Genomic DNA, 22,966 nt, shown 5'->3' on the forward strand with positions numbered 1-22,966 from the left:
CTGTCCGGGTCCAGCGTCTCCCATCTTGATACGATGTCATACCTCTTTGTTGCTTCCTGTTGCGGCTCCGGCGCAGGCGTACTGATTTGCCCTGTTGAGGGCAGAGCAAAATACTGCAGTGCGCAGGCGCTAGGCCTCTCTGACCTTTCCCGGAGGCTGCGCACTGCAGTACTTTGCTCTGCCCTCAACAGGGCAAATCAGTACGCCTGCGCTGGAGCCGCAGAGTGAAGACAAGAAGAAGACGTCATCGTAAGAAGATGGGAGGCCCCGGACCGGACCGCGACGCCCATCGAACCCGAACCAAAGCGGGACCGCCTCTGGGTGAGTATAATCTAACTTGTTTTTCTTATCTTTCAGGTTACATCGGGGGGGCTTATCTATCTTATCTTGGTTCTAGGCAGTGCCTGGGATTGCAGTTTAGTCTCAGACCAATGAACAAAAATGGTGCTTTGTTTTTGGGTAATCAATTTCAGGTTTCAGTTTGTTATTTTTTCCTAGACCCCAGACTGGTACATTAGAGGAACATTGATGCGTGAAGTTGCACTTGATATCCCTGGGAATTTTTCTCTCTCCTGGAAAAAGAAACTTTAAAAAAAAGAAACAAAAACTAAAATTAAAATAGATAAAAAACTTGGATGCTATAAATACTAATGTAGATAAGGAGCCAACAGTGAAAAAATATAAATGTATTTTTTTCCACATTAAGTGCTGTTCAGAGGAAGAAAAAATGTGTTTAATGTGCTGAAATCCAAAGGTAAAAGTGAGGATTAATGATGCTATAATGTCAACTACCATGAAGAAAAGTGACCTCACAATCATTATCTCAGCCATTCTCGAAGTGCTGTGGGCAAGCAATGCAATGAAAGCGATGGCGGGTCATCTGTCGGTGGCCTGTGGGGGGGATCATTTTGCTTCACACAGAAGAATAAAAATGGGGAAGAATCTTACTTCTAATTTATGTCGCTATAAAAAATAAACTAAAAATAGTTACAAAATAGTTGTGTTGTACTAGTTTATGTGTTCCATTTCTTGGTTACATTTACAGGGAATGTCCAAGATTAGAAAAACATGGCTTCTTTTTTTTTTTTACACTTTAATGGAGCTGCAATACCAGCCACAACACTTGGACAGGTGTTTCCGGAATCCTGGTCAAGGTTTACAAATTATACATATATTTTTTAATAAGTTCCTTTATTTTTATTGAAGCTCATGCACAAGCCAAAAGTGGCACACACAGACCCTAGAAGTCAAAATTTCCATTGGAAGCAATTTCTCTAGGTGACAATACATATCATATGGCTTTAGATTTACAGTCCCTAAACAGGACAGACTTCCCTTGTCCAGTTTCCCTGGGCGACCGCACGCCATATTACAGTCTCCATATACACAGCCTCATATGTTGCAGACACTACACACGCCAGCCCTCTCTAACTAGTTCTCATTGGTGTCCTGCATCGCTGTATCACAGTCTCTTTACTCACACAGCCGCACACAGCCCAGGGTATCCTCCGGATAGCAGCCGGGCACCATATCCACTTGTTTGCAATCGTTACACATGCTAGTCCTCTTTCGGGCACAGGACATCCACCTTTGGGCACAAGACTGTCCACATCCGAGACCAGTGTCATGGACGACTTGCATCGCTCTATACGCTGTGGGTGCCAGGCTATTCAGCTGCCCTGGGTGCTGGCTCCGCTGGCCTGTGCCTCTATGCACTCAGCCAGTGCTCTGCAGGCCTCTGCTCTGCACACCAGCACACACCAGGCTAACACTGACATGCACCTCACACACCTGACATACCCATACCTCTTACTGCAGGGCTTTTAACACACAAACCTGTGGACTTCAGCCACATGGGAAACCCAGACTGGAAATCCGTGACTCATGCACACCTATGGACTTCATCCGTCTGCATGTACAACCTGGGGAGAACACACAGCGACCCCTACCTGTGACACAAGTCACTACCTCACATTGCAATCACTGCTACACCTGTGACTGCCAAGCACACCTATGGACTTCATCCGTCTGCATGCACAAACAACGCCCCCTAGCTGTAACAGGGGTCACAGCCTCACACACCCCAGGGTCCTGGTTGTTAGGGTGACATTGCTTTCCTCTCAGGGAGAGTGATGTCACCCTTGGAAGAGATGAAGGATCTCTTTATCAGGTATTGACATACATGCAAAGAAGGGGGAGCTCTGAAACTGGTTTCAGTGGAGCTTCCCTGTATATAGATATATATTCTGGTCTTGGGAGGAGTCAGGCAGTCTGTCAGAGGAACAGAACAGAGAGGAAGCAGACGGTGAGAGTCAGACCGAAGGAGGGGGCCGTGCTGTCACGAGAGGTGCTGCAGCTCCTAGAAAGTACAAGAACAGAACAGTTTGTAGAGACAGTGAAGGGGAAGTGGAGCACAGGAGAGTTGAGAGCTGGAGAGAGAAGCTGCGACTGAGCTTCCTCCACGCTGAGCGCAGATACCGGTAGCCGGAAGACTGAGGTTGTAAAGTACTCTTCGTCTCACAGCTGAAACCCACGGGACAGCTGGATTGCAGGTCACCTGTCCACCATTTACAGCAGAGGATACAGTAGCAAATAGAGCCCGGGTTGTGATAGAGATCCTGTAAAAAGGCTCAAGCTACCTGTCATATGGGTCGTGTCCTACCTAAAGGGGGACAGAGAGAAAACGTGAGGACCTTGTGTGAGGCCTAAGGCAGCAAGGGACTAAACCACAGTGCTAGAGGGAAGGCTTCCAACCCCACCTGGTAAATGGGGATTCCAGATTCACTTCCAACTGGCCGGACCATACCAGTACCTGTGATCCAGTACCCTGGACTGTGGCTGCCTGAAACCAAGTAAAGAGGTAAAGAGACTGCAACCCTGTGTCCTCTGTTTATTTCTACACCGCCTACCACCTGTCCCAACTACATCGGGAGCCCTGGGGACCCAGCTTCACCTGTGGGAAGCCATACCATCCCTGCTGCCAATACATCACCCCAGATGACCCCTTTAAGCAGCATCGGTCACCCCTGACCAAGTACCACAGGTGGCGTCACGAACAAACTTTATTTCATATCACCCCTTTAAAGACCTTTCCTTTAAGATGGGCACCCAGGGCCGCCGTGACACATCCTTTTAAGTACTGGACCCGGTACTTAATACCCCAAATTACCAACGCTGCTAAAAGGGGTATTCTGGGGTGATGTTGTGGCAGCAGGGATGGTATGGCTTCCCACAAGTGAAGCTGGGTCCCCAGGGCTCCTGGTGTAGTTGGAACAGGTGGTAGGGAGTGTAGAAAGAAACGGAGGACACAGGGTTGCAATCTCTTTACCTGCTTTACTGATGAGATCAGGCAGCCACAGTCCAGGGTACCGGATCACAGGTACAGGTTTGGTCTGGCCGGCTTGGAAGCGAATCTATAATCCCTTTTACCAGGTGGGGTTGGAAGCATTCCCTCTAGCACTGTGGTGTAGTCCCTTGCTGCCTTAGGCTTCTCACAAAGTGCTCACGCTCTCTCTGTCCCCCTTGTTGGTAGGACACTACCAGTACGACAGGTAACTCAAGCCTTTTTACTGGATCTCTTTCACTACCCAGGCTCTATGCACTATAGTGTCCTCGGGTGTCAATGGTGGGCAGGTGACTTGAATTCCAGCCGTCCCACCGGTTTCTGCTGTGAGACATATAGTACTGCACAACCTCGATCTTCCGGCTACCAGTATCTGCGCTCAGAGTGGAGGAAGCCCAGTCGTAGCTTTCCTCCAGCTCTTCACTCTCCTGCACTCCACTTCCCCTCTCAGTCTCTTTACAGACTGCTCTGCTTTCTCTTTGCTCTTCCCAGGAGCTGCAGCACCTCTCGTGGCTGCACGGCCCCAGATCTCCTTCCTCACTCCTCACTCTCCTCTCACGAACTAACTATCTCCTCCTCCAGATCAGAATATATATCTATATTTAGGGACGCTAAACTGAAACTGAGTTCAGAGCTCCCCCTTCTGGCCTGGAGTCAGAACAGTGTTATATGTGTTGAATACCTAATAGTAACATAGTAACATAGTAACATAGTTAGTAAGGCCGAAAAAAGACATTTGTCCATCCAGTTCAGCCTATATTCCATCATAATAAATCTCCAGATCTACGTCCTTCTACAGAACCTAATAATTGTATGATACAATATTGTTCTGCTCCAGGAAGACATCCAGGCCTCTCTTGAACCCCTCGACTGAAGGGATCCTTGCTCGCTTCCAAGAGTGACATCACTCTCCCTGTGAGGAAAGCAATGTCACTGTAACAACCAGGAACCTGGGGTGTTACATAAGTCCATGGAGATAAAGTAGGGCTTTGTTATTGTCTTACTAGGGTTTTATGAGTCCACCGTACCCTCAACATGCCCAATATGCATTTACATCATGATCTTTCTTAGTTATCATTGCGACTTATCCATAAGATCCAGTAGGTTATTTAGGAATCATCCTTTAAATGTAGACTCTGGTTGTAAATGATTGACTCCAAGGTCACCTCCAATTTATGGTTGTCTTCTTCTGGATTTTTAATGACTATTATTGAGCCAGAGCCTTGGTCTACACAAGGATCTTATGGTATTCTGGGAGTGCCAATCCATATTACAAACTCATACCAATTCAGTTCTTTTCTGAAAATTGGTCAAGAAGTATAAAATGGAAGTATACCCAAGCAGACCTAATCCAGATAGACCCATTTCTTATTGACTGTTCCCTTTTCCAAAAATTATTCATGCATTTTGAAGCACTCCTAACCCACCAAAACAAACAAACCTTCAAACCCCTTAATATATGTATCACGTCAGATCATAAACTTGTCCTTCACAGATTAAAAATGTAGATTGAGATCTGAAAAGGTTATCTGAAGAGGAGAGAAATAATTTCTTCTTCTAGACGGTGGAGGATCAATCCCCTCCATCATCTGTGAATGATTGATGTTAACACATAAAAGGTAATTTTAACGAAGTATCTGAGAGATTGATGAACATCCAAGGAGGGTGTGGGAGAAACAGACACTCTCATTTTGCATAAATGATGAGAAACGTGTCAGGGTGGCTGTTACTTTTTGTTTCCATTCAGAGAGACACCCTGGTTTGTCCTCTGGGGACCCTTTCACAATTGAATGTGCACAGTATATGTCTTCATTTAAATTAATTATGTTTTTTAATCGTCATTGCCAGATCTTAAACCCAGGATTTGTGGTATGGAAGGCAGAAACTCTAACAGTGAGCCACAGGCTGCACTGTTGTGTATGAGCAGATTTTGTTTTCAGTTTGTCTCATAAAAAAACCTAGACCTATTTACTTAAAAATTATAAGTTATGTGAGCATTTGCTTGTGTACGTATGTGTACTATGTATGTGTCTGTGTAACGGGCGTGTAATATACATCATTGCCAAAAAGAAAAAAACAGATGGTATCAGCCCCTTAAAAGACGATAATAACAAGAAAATTATAGGGGACAACGAAAAGGCTGATATATTAAATAGGCACTTTTCATCCATGTTCACCAATGAACTGTCTGTTACAGGGATCATTTAACAAGTCAAAGTTCACCACCTGATAAAACTAATTTAACACAAAAAGAAGTACCGTATTTTCCGGCGTATAAGACGACTTTTTGACCCCTAAAAATTGTCCCAAAAGTCGGGGGTCGTCTTATACGCCAGGTACGGCGTGTGCAGGGAGCGATCCTGGATGTCGGCGTGTGGTTCCCAGGGTCTGGAGGAGAGGAGACTCTCCTTCAGGCCCTGGGATCCATACTCATGTAAAAAATAAAGAATAAAAATAAAAAACATGGATATACTCACCCTCGGACGGCCCCTGGCTCACAGCGCTGCTAGCGTCTGCCTCCGTTCCTGAGAATGCAGTGAGTGAAGGACCTTCGATGACGTCGCGGTCACTCACGTGACCGTGACCCCTGTCTTATACGGCGGGCATATCCCAAATTCCATATTTTATATGGAAAAGTTGGGAGTCGTCTTATATGCCCAGTCGTCTTATACACCAGAAAATACGGTACATCTGAGCAAATTAAACATTGACAAATCCCCTGGCCCAGAAGGCATTCATCCATGGATACTGAGGGAATTGAACTCAATAATTGACAGACCGCAGTATCTTATATTCTTAGACTCTCTTGTAACAGTGGTGGTGCTACAGAATTGCAGATACGATATTTAAGAAAGGTAAGAAGGTGGATCCAGGTAACTATCGCCCCGGTAAGTCTGACATGAGTGGTGTGCAACGTATATGAGGGCATTATAAGAGATGACCTGCAGAGATATATTGCAGAGAGATAATATGATAAATGACAAACAGCACAGATTCCTGAAAGATAGGTCGTGTCTAACCAACATGTTGGGTTTCTATGAGGATATAAGAGCTAATCTGGATGCTGGTAAAGGCATTTGATACTGTTCCACATAACAGCCTTATACTGAACCTCCATAAGCAGGGACGGGGGGGAAACTATATGCAGATGGGTAAGTAAGTGGCTAAATGACAGGAAACAAAGTTGTCACAAATGGTATGTTCTCTAAATGGAATATAGCCAGCAATGGGGTACGTAAATTCCAGCGTGATTTGGAAGATTACTCGTCTAACAAAATCTATGATTGGAACGATGACAATTCCTCCACCAGAACACCAAGATCTATTTTAAGAAATACGTATTACCGGAAAAAAACATAAACGCTATGTGAGTTTTAGCTCACATGATGGTGATTCTGGTGATAGCAATCCCAATATGTCTGATACCTCAACCAATGAATCTTTTAGTGGTGGTTTGAACAAGTATTCTAACAAGACAAAAAACGTAAAAGGCGCGGCGGGCGTAAGCATCGAAAACAGTTCTGGCATGGTAACGCGCCGCAAGAAGGCCACTTGAAAATTTATACAAGCAATGTGTTAAATTTATCATCTAAGGTTTTTTCACAAGAACAATTGGAAGTTTTATCATATGGACTTAATTTTGTCCCGGATAACAATTTCAATATTTTTTTGACTATTTTGGATTTGAATAAATTAATTCGCAATCTTATTATCAAGAAACATTTTTGGACTAATGATGACACGGTCGAGGATGTTTCTGAAGTGACTCCTGTTAATGAATTTCGCACTTTGGGTTTTCAAGATCAAATGTCCCTCTTAACATTACAAGAATTACAACACAGCAATGAAGTGCCTGATTATTTGGTTCATTATTCTGACAATTTTATCACAAAAAATTCTTTTTTCTATCCTGTCCAAACAAGATCTGATTGCATGAGCAGATTTCAGGAAATTATTGAACGTGAACTTAAAATTCTTCAGAATGATGTCTCTACCAACAAAAGGATCAGCAATTTATCCAAAAAAACACAGGAAAGCTATTGAAGACATCAAAAACATGGGGGACATTAGCATCAAAATGAGCGATAAAAGCGGATTAATTGTTATAATGGATTCTGAGGACTATAAAAACGGTATTTTGGAGTTATTATCTGACGTTGATGTCTATCGAGAATTATCATCGGATCCCACTATTTTGTTTAAAAAGCAGGCAGATGAAATAATTATGGAGGGTGTGTCTTTGGGCATTTTCTCTGAAAAACAAGCAGAGTTTTTACAAGTATCACATCCCGTCATGCCTATTTTACATGGTCTTCCTAAGACACATAAAACTGGCGGTTTTCCTCCCATGCGACCCATAATTTCAAGCATTGGGTCTATTAATGAACATTTGGGTCAGTGGCTTGATTCTGTTTTGCAGCCTCTTGTTCTTAGGATTCCGGGTCTTATTAAAGACACCAAGGACGTATTGGGTCCATTATCATGTAAGAAATGGTCTTCTGAATACAGTTGGCTCAGTTGTGATGTCACTTCACTTTATACGTGTATACCATTCAATATAGCCATTCAAGCTTTACGGTTTCATTTAGATCGTTACAGTTCTTATTCAAATGAGTTAATTAATTTTATTTTGCAGGTGACTTCTTTTCTTCTAACACACAATTTTTTTTCTTTTGATTGTAAATATTATTTACAGCATACTGGAGTAGCCATGGGTGCTAAATTTTCACCTTCGTTAGCCAATTTGGTCATGGCCTCATGGGAATTTTCTTTTTTGTTTTCATCTACTAATCCTTTTTCTACATGTATCAATTGGTATGGCAGATACATCGACGATACGTTGATCGTGTGGTCGGGCGATGTGTCTGCCATACCGATGTTCATTGATTATATTAATACTAATAATTTTAATATAAAATTTACTTTTGTTCATCACACAACAACTATTTCTTTTCTGGATTTGGAGTTGACTGGTATTCCTGGGCAATGTATTTCTACCAGAACATATTCCAAACCAATTTCTGGCAATACAATTTTGCGTGCTAATAGTGGCCATCCTAGGCACAGAATAAAGTCGATTCCAGTTGGTGAATTTATTAGACTTAAAAGGAACTGCAACAACAATGATCACCTTAATAACGATTTAACTAAATCTTGTAAAAAATTTCATGATAGAGGTTACCCAAATTGGATGCTAAATTGAGCCTATAACATCGTTATTAATAAAAATCAAAAAGACCTTATTTCATCTCAAAAGAATCATGAAACACATAGACAGAAAAAAGAATTCTTGAACAAACCATTCGTATGTCTGCAATATAGTCCCCAATTTAATGCCATCAAAACTATTATTAATAGAACCATACCTATAGTGTATGAGGATCCCATTTTAGCGAGAATATTGGACAGAGGCTGCAATGTTGTGGCCAGACGTAACATTCTATCTCCGAGTTTATTTGTATCACAGAATAACCGCAGGTCTAAAACGTGGTTAGACTGCAAGGGCAGTTACAAATGCGGCACCGTTAATTGCACTACGTGCAAACATATGGCTGTTACAAAAACGTTTTATGATTCTAATAAAACTAATTTTTTTCATATTCGTGATTTCATTAATTGTAATTCAAGACATGTTGTCTACAAAATTGATTGCAACCTTTGTAACAAATCTTATATTGGTTGCACCACCCGGAAACTAAAAACACGTTTTTCCGAACATCTGTATGATATTTCCAGTATCAGAAATATCAACCGCAATATATCTGCAGCAGCAAAACATTTTGTGGACGTACATGCCAGGAATACTAGTTCTTTAACAATTACCGGCATTGAAAAAGTGAAAAAACCTCCCCGCGGCGGTGATCTGGCCAGATCTTTGCTCACACGTGAAGCATTTTGGATATTTAATCTAGGGACCAGATTTCCTGAAGGGTTAAATAAACGTCACGAAATTATGTTTCACTATTGAGAATGATCTTTCATGATAATTTTATCATATTTTTGTTATTATTCATGTCTTTGTTGTTTTTGCATGTTTTGTATATATTTTTGTATTCGTTTTCTTAAATTTAGTTTAGATATATCATGTCCTATAGGACCTTAAACATGTGACCTATTTGTAGTTACCTGATTGGCAGAAGGGTTCCTTTTTTTTTTTTTTTTTTAGTTTAGATATATCATGTCCTATAGGACCTTAAACATGTGACCTTTTTGTAGTTACCTGATTGGCAGAAGGGTTCTTTGTATTCTTACAGGAATCTTGGTAGATGTGCTTTGAATTGACAAAGACCTTTCCGGTCGAAACGCGTAGCCAAACTCACACAGGTCATGGTGTTGTCTTCATGGAGCTCATGATTTTTCATGTTTTTATATTTTCCCAAAAGAGTTTGTTTATTTTACCTTTTGGAGCTGGAACATCGTGGTTTTTTTTTTTCCATTGGTTCGCATCGTGTCAGGACTTGGTTCCGTGCTCTGCTGGATATGGTGAGCTGGCTTTTTTTCTTTTTTCTTTGCATATGTAGCAATGGGGTACTGCAGGGATCTGTACTGGAAGCAGTGGTGACTGCAGGGATCTGTACTGGAAGCAGTGCTGACTGCAGGGATCTGTACTGGGAGCAGTGGGGAATGTAGGGATCTGTACTGGGAGCAGTGGGGACTGCAGGGATCTGTACTGGGAGCAGTGGGGAATGTAGGGATCTGTACTGGGAGTAGTGGGGAATGTAGAGATCTGTACTGGGAGCAGTGGGGACTGCAGGGATCTGTACTGGGAGCAGTGGGGACTGCAGGGATCTGTACTGGAAGCAGTGCTGACTGCAGGGATCTGTACTGGGAGCAGTGGGGAATGTAGGGATCTGTACTGGGAGCAGTGGGGACTGCAGGGATCTGTACTGGGAGCAGTAGGGACTGCAGGGATCTGTACTGGGAGCAGTGGGGAATGTAGGGATCTGTACTGGGAGCAGTAGGGACTGCAGGGATCTGTACTGGGAGCAGTGGGGAATGTAGGGATCTGTACTGGGAGCAGTGGGGACTGCAGGGATCTGTACTGGGAGCAGTGGGGAATGTAGGGATCTGTACTGGGAGTAGTGGGGAATGTAGAGATCTGTACTGGGAGCAGTGGGGACTGCAGGGATCTGTACTGGGAGCAGTGGGGACTGCAGGGATCTGTACTGGGAGTAGTGGGGAATGTAGGGATCTGTACTGGGAGCAGTAGGGACTGCAGGGATCTGTACTGGGAGCAGTGGGGAATGTAGGGATCTGTACTGGGAGCAGTAGGGACTGCAGGGATCTGTACTGGGAGCAGTGGGGACTGCAGGGATCTGTACTGGGAGCAGTGGGGAATGTAGGGATCTGTACTGGGAGCAGTGGGGACTGCAGGGATCTGTACTGGGAGCAGTGGGGAATGTAGGGATCTGTACTGGGAGCAGTAGGGACTGCAGGGATCTGTACTGGGAGCAGTGGGGACTGCAGGGATCTGTACTGGGAGCAGTGAGAACCGCAGGGATCTGTACTGGGGCCGATTCTTTTTAACCTCTTTATTATTGACCTTGTGGATGGGATTGAGAGTAAGGGTATGTGCACACGTTCAGGATGTCTTGCAAAAATTTCCTGACAAAACCCGGACATTTCTGCCAGAAATCCGTATGCGTTTTTTTCACGTTTTTGTTATGCGTTTTTTTTTCGCAATGCATTAAATAGCAGGAAAAACGTGAAAAATCCGCAAAATTAATGAACATGCTGCTTTTTTTTACCGCGATGCGTTTTTTTTCGCGGAAAAAAAACCAATCATGTGCACAAAAATTGCGGAATGCATTCTAAATGATAGGATGCATATGTATGTATTTTTATGTGTTTTTATCGCGTTTTTATCGTGAAAAAAAAGCGAAAAACGTGAAAAATCCTGAACGTGTGCACATACCCTAAAGTGTCCGTCTTTGCTTATGACACCAAACTATGTAGGATGTTAAAATCTGACCTTGACATTATAATATTGCAAAACGATCTGGATAAGATGACAGAATGGGCAAACACTTGGCAAATGAGATTTAATGTAGATAAATGTGGAGTAATCACCGAAGACCGAGTAATCGTATAGCTGCATATACATTAGATGGGAGAATATTGGGACTACAGGAGAAGGTACTCCATGTCAAGCATCAGCCGCAAAAGCAATCAATATTTTAGGGTGTATAAAAAGATAGATAAAATCCCATGAGCCCAACGTATTGTTACCCCTTTATAAATCACTGGTGAGGCCACATCTAGAATACAGGATCCGGTTTTGGGCTCCACATTTTTAAATAGGACATTCAGAAATTAGAGTCAGTTCCAAGGTGACTTATTACAATGTCCGTCTCTGCAACAGAGTGACGAAATAGCTGCTCTGTATATAACAATACCGCATACAACCGCTAAATAATACTGCTCTGTACATATTAGGATTTGTCACAAGGCTCAGGCACCAGGTTTTCACTCTTGCCCATTTCAGCGGGGTCGGCTGTGACGCATTGGGGGTTTGTCCCAAAGTACAGTATAAATCCAGAATTACTAATAATCCTGAACCTCAGTGGTGCTAAACATGACGGATTGTAATTTATATGGACACGATAACATGTCACAAGCGATAATCCTTCCATTTTTTTAACTACGCTAGTACCACGGAATAAAATTTTGGATACCTAATATCACCCCAAATGGTCACCGTCTGACACTGAGCCCTACACAAAAGCCTCTGAGCTGCGGCACACTGTGCTGCCTGCAATCATGACGAGTGGCGGTTATCCCCTGACAATGGCGGCACTGTACATATATATATTCATTCTCCCCGCTGACCTTGCCTCTAATAATATTATATTCTTATCTCCGCTCCACTACTTCATTTATTTTCACCACATGTAATAATCTAACAGAACAGCATTATTTTCTCCTGACATATGAAAAATGGCCCTGTAAGGCGTTTATTAAAGAGCGTATAATAGCGGATGTACGCGGCACACAGATTTTATGCTGTTCAGCGTAATATATTGACGTTCGTAGGAATAAAAAAGACTAACAGGGGACAGAAATTACTTTTTAGCTTTGAACTCAATTTTTCCCAGATTAATCTTTTTTCAATAAACTCCCCTTACATGTGCACGCTCATTCAGCTGAGCATGCATGTGCCTTCAATGGGGAGAAGTCCTGCCACCGCAGCTCCTAGCCACGTCCTCTGCTCGCCCCAGATTAGTTTTCGGATTCCCTTTTCACCCTTGGTTCTTGGATTGGTCGTAAGACCAGGGACCTTCAGCAGCAGGACAGGTTTGGGGTGGGCCAAGAAGAGGTTATTATAATCTTTTATTATTTTGAGCCCTTTCTCGGTCCTCTGTTTATTATGCTTTGGGGGCTTTTTCAGAGCAGCTATGATTCAAGCAAATCTACTTAAAATTAATGTCAGGAGACTTCAGGATATTCGCTCAAGACAGTTTAAAGAGGACCTGCGCTCTTTTCCGTTTTGAGCTGCGTTGCTCTTTTGCCAAGATATTCACATTTATTTCTTCTGGAGCTCAGTATGTGAAATCTTTTCTTGAACATTTCAACAGAGTCTTCTCTGGGGGCGTGAGACTTCACTCTTCCCTTGCTGCCAATCACAGCATGGCAGTGTCTGAGACTGATAGATCAGCAGTTGAGCTGTGATTGGTACCATCTAGGAAGGGGCGGGGTGAAAGCGTACGCTCCCAGAGAAGACTCTAAAGATAAGCTCAGTTGCACTACAAGCAGAGATTTCACATACTGCGCTCCAGAAGAAACAAATGTGAATATCTTTGCAGTGGAGCAACATTGCAAAACGGAAAAGAGTGGAATCAGGGGAGATGAGGGATTATTTTAAGGTATTTAACTCAATTGTTTGGAGCAAGTGACAGGTCCCTCTTAAGTGTAAGAGGATTTTAATAAATCTGCCCCAATGCTGTGTTATGCCTAGCATGAGGCCTGAGGGAGTGGAGCATAATACAAGCATTCTCTCATTGGTGAGAGATCTCTGTGTCACAGTCCACCCCCTCGGAGATAGGTATCACTGCGCATGATGGCGTTAGTGATGTAAAGGCAGAGTAGTTTTCTCCAGCACACTACATGTTGAGAGGTTGAAATGAGCGGTACGTTATGGGCTGGTTTTAGTGGACCTCCATAGAGCGGGTGGGAGGGGGTCCAACATATCACCACATGCAGAGTCCTGACAGGACCTGTGTGATGTCAAGATCATGTGATCAGTCACAAGGTCTGGGCGTAAATGGCTGAAGACCAGAGCATTCAGTGTTCAGGGGTGTTCCTGGAGAGGAAGCACTGCAGGAAAGTGTGGCTTGGACTTGTGAACCTGAACAGTGTGTGTTCTGTCAGCCGTGAGCGGCAGAAACCCCACTCACAGAAGGACTGTGTTTGTTCTGCCACCATTTTGTTTTGTTTTCATGTTTTGCCCAGAGGGCTGTATTTTCTTTACTACACCTTAGTTTATGCTGCCTACAATAAACTAAAGGAAGTTCATAAAGCTGCAGTGTACCAATGTCTACCTCTGTGTGCAGCCGAGTGAGCCTGACTACCACAAATCATCCTTGCATGGTCCTTATCACTCCTCATGGCAGGGAAGCCTACATACTCGCCCCCACGGCCGGTCGATGGCATCTCCTTCTCCTGCCATAGCTTCCTGCTCCCAGGGTCTGCTCATGTCACGCAGGTCTTCCTGTGGCGTGCATTCTCTGCTTCTTGAAGGGGCAGCATGTGCACTCCTGGAAATGACCCCAGCCAATAGCTGGGAGGCATTAAGTATTTAAGACACCTTCCCCTGTAGGGAGGTGCCTGAGCAATGTTAGTTCCTAGTTTGTGTTTGTACCGACTAGTCTGTGGTCAGATCCCTGTTAATAAGCCTGTGCTGTCTGAAACAGAACCAATTCTAGAACCCGTTCTGTCTGAACCGGATTCTGAGTCCTGAACCCGCCCTGTCTGCACCTGTTTTATCTACCAGTGATCCAGAATTTGTCTAATCTAAACCCTAAGTTTGTTTCGGCTGAACATCCTGTTCTCTCTGTGCCCGATCCTGTTCTGTCTGAACCGGCTCCGATATCCGCTCTAACAGTTATCTCAAGCCTGTCCTATCTGTGATTCCGAGTCGATGACTGCTATCCTGATCCTTGGGGCCAGCTGCTGCAGTACGGGGGTAGTGGTACCTGTCGGCAGGGCCGGCGTCAGCACCCGGCGCACCGGGCAAATGCCGGGGCCCTGGGGAGAGAGGGGGGCCCACTCACGCTGTCATAGATACAGCTGGGAGAGCAGAGCAGGAGATAACATGCTCTCTCCGCCCACAAAGTCACTGCTGGCTGCATTCTCTTAACCCCTATGTGCCAGCTCTGACACAAGCATCTTCTCACTCAGTGAGTGCAGCCAGGCAGGCACATAGGGGTTAAGAGAAGGCAGCCAGTGTGACATTGTTTGTGGGCGGAGAGAGCACGTTCTCTGCTCTGATCTCCGCCCCTGGCTGGCTGCCATGCTGCTGAAGTTATGAGGCAGATTTAGGAGAAGCTCCTAGTCCTACCAGTGCCTGAGTGAGTAGCGCTGCTATATACTACGTGGGCTGCGCTGCTATATACTACGTGGGCTGCGCTGCTATATACTACGTGGGCTGCGCTGCTATATACTATGTGGGCTGCTATATACTACGTGGGCTGCGCTGCTATATACTACGTGGGCTGTGCTATATACTACATGGGCTGCTATATGCTACGTGGGCTGCTATATGCTACGTGGGCTGCTATATACTACGTGGGCAGTGTTATATACTACATGGCTGTGTTTATATGCGATCATGAATCGGGGTATGTGTTAAAGGGGGGGCCCACTGAGACTCTTTCGCCCGGGGCCCTCAAAAACCTGGAGCCGGCCCTGTCTGGCGGCTACCTGAAGTTCCAGCCAAACTCCATCATCAGGGGCTCTAATGAAAACCAGTAGCCGCATAGCCACACTGTTCCAGGGTAAGCCCGGCCCATGGCGCAGTGGGTCCACAATCTACCAGCGTGACAGCATAATGGAGGGAGTTTATTATTATGATTTGCACCAGTAGAGATACAGATTCTGTCACACACCATATTTTTACCATAATTTCCAACTTTTTATTCTCCCCCCCACTTATAGAACATTAGGAAGAAGAGTTGATGAGGTTTCAAAAAGTAGGTAAAGTTAAAAGGAGGGCAGACAACTTCATTAAAGGGATCACGAATATGGCCTTTAGGGCCTGTTCCTGCCACTGCCGCTCCTATGAGATGGGGGTAACTGGTTAGACTCCTATCAATCAGTCACTGATGGTATGTCAGAAACTATACATCCAAAGGCAGGGAACTCACCTGCTAGGGGGCAACTAGAGGACCACTGTCATAACTGAACTTATTCCCATGACACTTTGACAACAGCTACCCGCAGCTAGTAGCCTAAATAACAATACCAGCATACATAATAAAAACAATATCCTGTACATAAACCACCATATAGTGCTGAAGTAATACCAATATATAGTGACCAACTAACTGCAATAATTATATGGTGCTATATAAAATCTAAATAATAGTACTGCCCCCCACCACTAGGGGGAGCTCAGGGCATACAGATACAGTTCCCATATAGTGCAATACAAGCTGTATAAATCCATATACAGTGAGCTCCCCCTAGTGGTGACTTCAAGCAGCCAGAATTTTATCCTTTATCAAGTCAGACAAATCTGAAAAATGAGCTTTCTATTGCCACCAGCGCATCTAAAGTAAAATCTAAGATCCAAGCATTTTTTTATTTTACATTTTCTTACTTTCTGTACACAGCTCCTATGCAGAGCTATGCAGTCTGATTCCGCAGTGATTTTACCTCCTCCTCTTCAACTATGTGCAGATTAGCAAAGAGGAAGGAATAACATATACCGTAATTACAGGACGAACACTTGATTTATTTGTAGTCTATAATTTGGACAAAATCATAGCTCTGCATAGTAGCTGCATACCTAAAACGGCATGCCATTTTTAATAAACAACCCTTTAAATTTGTTTCATTATTATTTTAAATGGACTTTAGCAATCAGAAAAATGGTTGCACAGATGGTCACATTCTTTACAGACTGTTCTTCAACTTTCCTGTTGCTAAACTGCTCTCACAGGTTTGCTTTTAGTCTTCTAACAGCTGAGGTTTCGCTACAATTTTTTCCACACTAAACAATCCAGTGCTCAAATAACATTTTTTATTTAGAGCTATACCACCAAAAACACCCAGATATTACTGCCCAAATAATAGACCTGCCCTCCAATGTGTGGCCAGATAACATAATACCGCCATATTATGGCTACATTCCTGCTAAGATGAACACCTTTGATATTTTATGGAAACTGTTCTGCTCCTTTAACCAAATTCTCCACTCCCAGCGCTCAGTCTTAGTTCAGCTTTTCATTGCTATCTGAATAGATTTGCATGGAAACATAAAAACATCTCTGATGGATTACAGGAAACACGTCTCCTCCTGTCAGCGGCAGATCAGTGCGACCAGAGAGACAGGCGAGCGAAGCAAGGGAGAAAAGGAGACCCGAGAAACTGGACCTGACAACCAGTCAATGAAGGGATCAGAGGCCGATCTGGGCCCCCAATAATATTACTCATTGGCTGCCCCAACATAGTCCAATGTAAATGGCCAACTCTGCACATTAATGCAATCCTTATCAAATATTCATGGGCGGACATACCGCCGGTTCAACCGATGCAGCTGCACTGGGGCCCGGAGGCTCCGGGGGGGCCCCTGCAGGCAGGGCTGGCAGCTGCCTAGGGCCCCCGCTCCCCCAGCTAGCAGCACATCACGCTGCTATGGGGCCCCTGTGAGGCAGGGGGGCCTGCCTGCCAACAGCGCCGACCCCCCGATGCCGCATTGAACTATACCGGCGTCTGCCGGTACAGTTCAAAGCAACGATGGAGGAGAGAGCGTCAGATGCCGCTCCCTCTCCCATCATTCCCCGCTCTGCCTCTGACACTGCTGGTGCGTGATGACGTCATCCCGCACTCACTGTGTGCCAGGCAGTGCAGCCGCTGAGACAGGAGAAGGGAGCAGCGCGGGCACGAGGAGAGGTGAGGAGTGTGTTTTTTTTTCTATAACTTTGTACTTAAGTCTGAAGGATCAGGTCATGTGTGCCTTGGAACTGTGATTGAATTGTGCATGAACTGTGATTTATTGCAAGGACTGTGTATTGCCGATTGCCGCAAGATTCCCGCCAAAACCGCCGCCATTACAGCGCCACGAGGAGCGCAGGAGAAGAAGAAGGGTGTGAAAGTGGGCGTGAAAGGGCTGCAGAGCGCGAACGACAATGACCGCCCAATCTAAATATTTCTGCACCCTGAGGACGTGTCTGTCAGCGGCTGAGATCCCCCTCCTGATCCTCAATGGTGGGCGGAGACAAAGGAAGCGAAACCGCCCACGAAGGAGAGAGCGGGAAGATGATCCAGAGGAGGGGACAAAGATGGCGACTTCCAGGCCACCACATGGAGACGACCCGGCCAGGCGCAGGCCTGCATCACCTGCAGCGACTCCGGAGTCACCGCCGCTGCAGAGATTGACCGTTGCAGAGCTGCCTGAGGGAAAACCCGGCGGACAGATGCCTGATGGCTGGGTGGCCGCCGCTGAAGCTCGGCGGCTGGCGCGCTGCCTGGAGGCCCGCGCTCGGGTGAGTTCCCGGTTGGGCCACCCGACGGAGATCCGTCTCTCCCCCGTGTCCCCTCCTCTACCCACTCCGGCCGCGTCAGATCCCCGCACCCGACTAGGGAATCGCGCCCAGCAGGAGCCGGACCTGAGGATCCTGCCGGTGACGGAACACCAGCGACGCCTGGTGGCGTCCCACCATGGTCCCACCATCACAGTCGGGGGTGGTGGTCTTCTATAACCCCAAGGAAGAGAGGGGTGTCATCCAGGAGACTGGAGAGCCCTTGCAGATCTGTGTCACCCAGAGCGAGGTGGAGCCCTGTTACGGAACAGTCGATGAAGATCGTGACCTGAAACCTGGGGATGCTGTGACCTACACCCGATGGCAGAGGGAGACCGGCTGGGTGGCCAGGGGTGTCCAGCGATGCGCAGTCCTTCAGGTTGCAGCTGAGGTTCCAGAGGGTGAAGCCCCTGCTGCGGACCACCAGACAGACCAGGCCCCGCGTGTCATTGTGGGTCCCACCCGTTCTCGGCCGACAGGGGTGGTCTGCGAGGTAAGACCGCAACCGTCGCAGCAATAAACCTCGAAGAAACAAAAAAGATGTAAATAGTTAACTCTTTATCCTACTCGTTTGCTGCTAAACTCGTCTAGGGTTATTTCCTAAAGGGGTCCCTTCGTTTACCCGAGATCCCTATTGTTTTGCATTTCTTTTTGCACAAGTTTATCATTGTTTCCAAAGACTGCCGGATCATGAACAGTGAATGATTCCAAAACTGTTTTGTACATAGTTTGCACCTTCTTAAAGGTGCTCCCTACTGGTTTTACAAAAGAAAGAAGACTTTGCGAAGATAATGCTTTTGGACATGACGCAGAAGGTCTTGCTTTCATTGGACTTGCAGACAGATAGAATCTGCCCTACCTCCTAGAGACTCGGCTCCCTCTTAAAGGGAATGTTCACATGTTGCCTTAAGAAAGGTTGAAAAGTTGATAATGTTGAGATTTAGAAAAGTTTGATAATGTTAATAGAGATTGAGGGCAGGAAAGATTGAAAGTGAACCCATAGGGGTTAGAGAGAGAGAGTCCTCCTGAGAACCGTAGAATGACAGTTGGTTGTTGAAAGAGAGACAATGACAGTAGGCCCGACCCAGGAGCTAGGCGGTCCTGCATTGGTGAAGCTAGAAAAGAAAGAAAAGTTGAGTTATTTTATAGTATTTTATAGTAGGCCTTTAGTGGGTTCAGCTTATACGCCCTTAAAGGAAAAGTTAAATTATTGTTCGGAATTTGCACTTAGTAGAATACCCGGCTGGGTAATGAGAGTTATTTATAGTATAAAGAATAGGATGTTATTTAAAAATATTTAACCTTGTTTTGTTTGTAACGTTCACGTGTCCTCACCTCCCATAAAGGGAAGCATTGTTCTCTTTACTTGTTTTAAGCATTTCAAAATTTTGTATGTCTTTTGCTGAAATGTATTGTTGTTCTTCTTCCCAGTCCAGGAGTACTGGATTTAACCGGGGGGAGTGCAGCGCCCCAGATATCTGGTCATTGCAGTATGACACTCTACCGCTAAGGGGAGTGATGGTACGTCTGATGGCACTGAAGGAATTCTACTGACCAGGTATCACCAGCACACATTATACTTCACACTCCGGCCACTAGGGGGAGAAAAAGGCTTTATTTATTGGGCCACTCCTCACACTGGTAAAACTAGGGGATGGATAGGAAGTTAGTCAGAAGCTGACTGGGTTGGATTCAGGCAACATCCCGTGGCAGGGGGTGTTGCAGGGAGAAGACACAGGGGGGTCCCTGTCAGGCGTGGGAACCTGGCAGGTGCCTAGCGAACAGAGCAGAACGTTACGGAACTGCGCCTGCACACCCCACGGCGGTATCCTAAGAAAGTAACACGAAGGGAAGGATATTGTGGAACAGTGAGAAACGAGATCAAGCACAAAGGAGAGCCAGTAGGAGTCGTGCCGTGAGACCGAGGCAACATCCTACTGAGGCGCGTAGCCAGTGGCCGGAACACCGCGGGAGTAACTGACTCTAGGCCTTACTTCGAACTCCGCAGGACAGTTAATTATAGGTTGGCTGTCTAGCTTAAATTTCCTACGAAGACATAGGGGGCAATGCGTGGAGAGGGGCGTCTCTAGGGTCCCGGAAGAGCTCCGAGCCTTCCCGTCATACGGGTGCGTCCTAGCCATAACATACCTGGGGGACGAGAAACTAGTAACATCTGGAACTAACGAGAGAGAAATAAAGAGAACTAGAAAGTACGAACGAACGAGAACAGCAGTTGTGAGGACTATTCCGAATGCTCAGCAGGGTAGCACTACAACACACAGGTGCTAGTGGTAGGCACTGATTTCCACCTGCAAAGGGAAATCTGGATGTGCCCATCGGACCGGCCGGTCTCAGAAAGCCCTGTTAATCGTGCTCTGGATTGAAGATCCTGAAGTCTTCAGTAAAGAGGTAAAGAGACTGCAACCCTGTGTCCTCGTTATTGACTGCATCTCACACCATCACCATCTACATCACTGGGAAGCCCTGGGGACATACTTCACCTGTGGGAAGGTATACCATCTAGCTGCCATTCCATCACCCCAGCGGACCCCACAGCAGCGTCGGTCATCCTGACCGATTACCACAGGTGGCGTCACGAACTCCTGACAGACTCCTATCACCTTTTATTGGACGCCCCTTAGCAGGGTCACGGACCGGGTCCAGCCACCGTGACAGCCTCAGAACCGAATCAGAGAGGCCCGGTACCGAGAACTCGTGGCCCTGTGTCTGGGGGCGATCCATGTACACAGTGACTGCACCAGCAGAATAGTGAGTGCAGCTCTGGAGTATAATACAGGATGTAACTCAGGATCAGTAATGTATTGTATGTACACAGTGACTGTACCAGCAGAATAATGAGTGCAGCTCTGGCGTATAATACAGGATGTAACTCAGGATCAGTAATGTAATGTATGTACACAGTGACTGCACCAGCAGAATAGTGAGTGCAGCTCTGGGGTATAATACAGGATGTAACTCAGGATCAGTAATGTAATGTATGTACACAGTGACTGCACCAGCAGAATAGTGAGTGCAGCTCTGGGGTAGAATACAGGATGTAACTCGGGATCAATAATGTAATGTCTGTGACTATCTTTTATATGAATCCATTCTGTACACACTGGTGAACTTTTTACTTTCCCTAAGGATGAAAATGTTGAAGTAATAATGTTGTTTCAGATTCGGTGAGAACAAGTGTTTCATCTACCCACGGAAAAAAAACGTTAAATTTCACCTTGTACTCAGTTATCCGCCTGTGTTATAAATATTACAGGGTGGAATCTGGAGTTAAATAGAAGGAATTATAAAACCAATCAATAAGACTCTTGAAGAAAGATGTAGAGCGCGATGTAAAAGCAGTGGTGTGACCTTCTCAGCCGCTCCTCATTACCTGCACGCTCGCGCTGTTCCGCAATGTACTGTGTGTCTGAGAGCACGAAGAATCAATAGCCTGTGGGACTTCTCCGCCGCCTGTTGGGTTCTGCTACATATTTAGGCGAGCGTGTAGCTTAGATTTCTTCGGGAAACTGCAAACATTCACAGGCGACAGACGAATCCTAATTTGCTCCCAGTCCACACTCCACTACAGTAACTGCAGAAGCTTCATTTATTCCTCGGCTTGCAGCTCTCCCCCAAAATATTTAGTATTCTGCTTAGCAAACTCTTGTCTTTCTGTCTCTGCTCGACCACAGCATGAGAACTACAGTATATCATTACAGGTGATGCAATGGTCACAAGAAAATGTCTACAATACAGCAGACTGCCCCTCAATTCTGCACAGACTTGTTTTAAGTAACTCCAACCCAAACAAGTAGGAAACATAAAGAAGATTGCAAAATAACTTAATTTTTTTACAATTATGTGAAGTCAAATCTCCGCATTTAGTGCTGTGCGTGAAACTCTTTGGAAAAATATTTGGAAGGTTGTCATGGGTGTCGCTCCCTTGTGGCTCCAGAGAGTATTCCCAGATGGGTGCTCTGGGAACATCTACAGGACTACCCCATTAGCGGTGAGGTTTGAGTTTCCCGTAAAACTAGTGAGCAACCAGTTACCGGCGCTGAGCTTTTCATGTAACCGGACGGGCGAGGGACAGGATCTGAATGCACCCAACTTGTCAGAGGGGGTAAAGGCCTCTGTTTCCCATCAGTCGGGGTCAGTTTCAGAGGTTATGTGGAGCAGGAAGGAGCTAAAATACCAGAAATAGCTCTTGAATTATGAGAACATTCCTAAGGACTGTCCATCTCTCCAGGTTACACTATGGGTAGGAGATGTTATGGTCCCTGGTGGGCCAGTAGTTGAGAAAGATTTGCCGCCCTTGTTGAGTGAGAGCCTGCAGGGCGTAGAATAGAGATTCCTGCAGAAAAGAGAGCGCATGCAGGGGAGAAAAAAAGGTGTTATCTGCTGTAGAGAAGCGAGAGACCTGAGAACGGGATAAGCGAAACACCCAAAGAAAGATGAAATCTGGCAAGAGTCTCGGAGGTGGAAATGTCAAACCCATGAGAGGCCAGAAAGAGTGAGTGATGCCCTGAGGCTTGAAGGCATGCGGGCAGAGCTTCGATTCAGTCAGTTCTCACCGTTTCGCCCTAATCGGTAGTTACAATGACAGTCTGTTTAGCAAACCAGTAGCCCACAGGGTGCAGATCCAGTTCTCGGTTTCTACATTCCATTGTATTCGCGTCTTTAAGATGTAAGTATTAGGGTTTCGCCTTGTCACTGGCTGTTGGGCTCTGACGAATTGATAAATTTGTTCACCAAGTACTGTCATTTTTAACTTATTCTCTATAGCAGTAATGCAGATCCAGTTTCATATATTCATTGTTTGCATATTATAACATTTCAGAGTGCAATGACTTGGTGGTCTCAGCTTGCACCTGTTCACACT

At 45.4% G+C, this 22,966-nt stretch overlaps 1 protein-coding gene and 1 long non-coding RNA gene across 3 annotated transcripts in view; one reads left to right on the forward strand and one right to left on the reverse strand.

Annotated features, from left to right (window-relative positions):
• Positions 1-22,966, reverse strand: part of PCP4 (Purkinje cell protein 4) — a 102,410-nt gene that overhangs the window by 17,775 nt on the left and 61,669 nt on the right. The window lies entirely within an intron of this gene.
• Positions 1-22,966, forward strand: part of LOC138672589 (uncharacterized) — a 31,096-nt gene that overhangs the window by 3,250 nt on the left and 4,880 nt on the right. The gene's annotated exons all lie outside the window — the stretch shown is intronic.

This window comes from Ranitomeya imitator, chromosome 3 (genome assembly GCF_032444005.1).
Source record: "Ranitomeya imitator isolate aRanImi1 chromosome 3, aRanImi1.pri, whole genome shotgun sequence".
Lineage (NCBI taxonomy): Eukaryota > Metazoa > Chordata > Amphibia > Anura > Dendrobatidae > Ranitomeya > Ranitomeya imitator.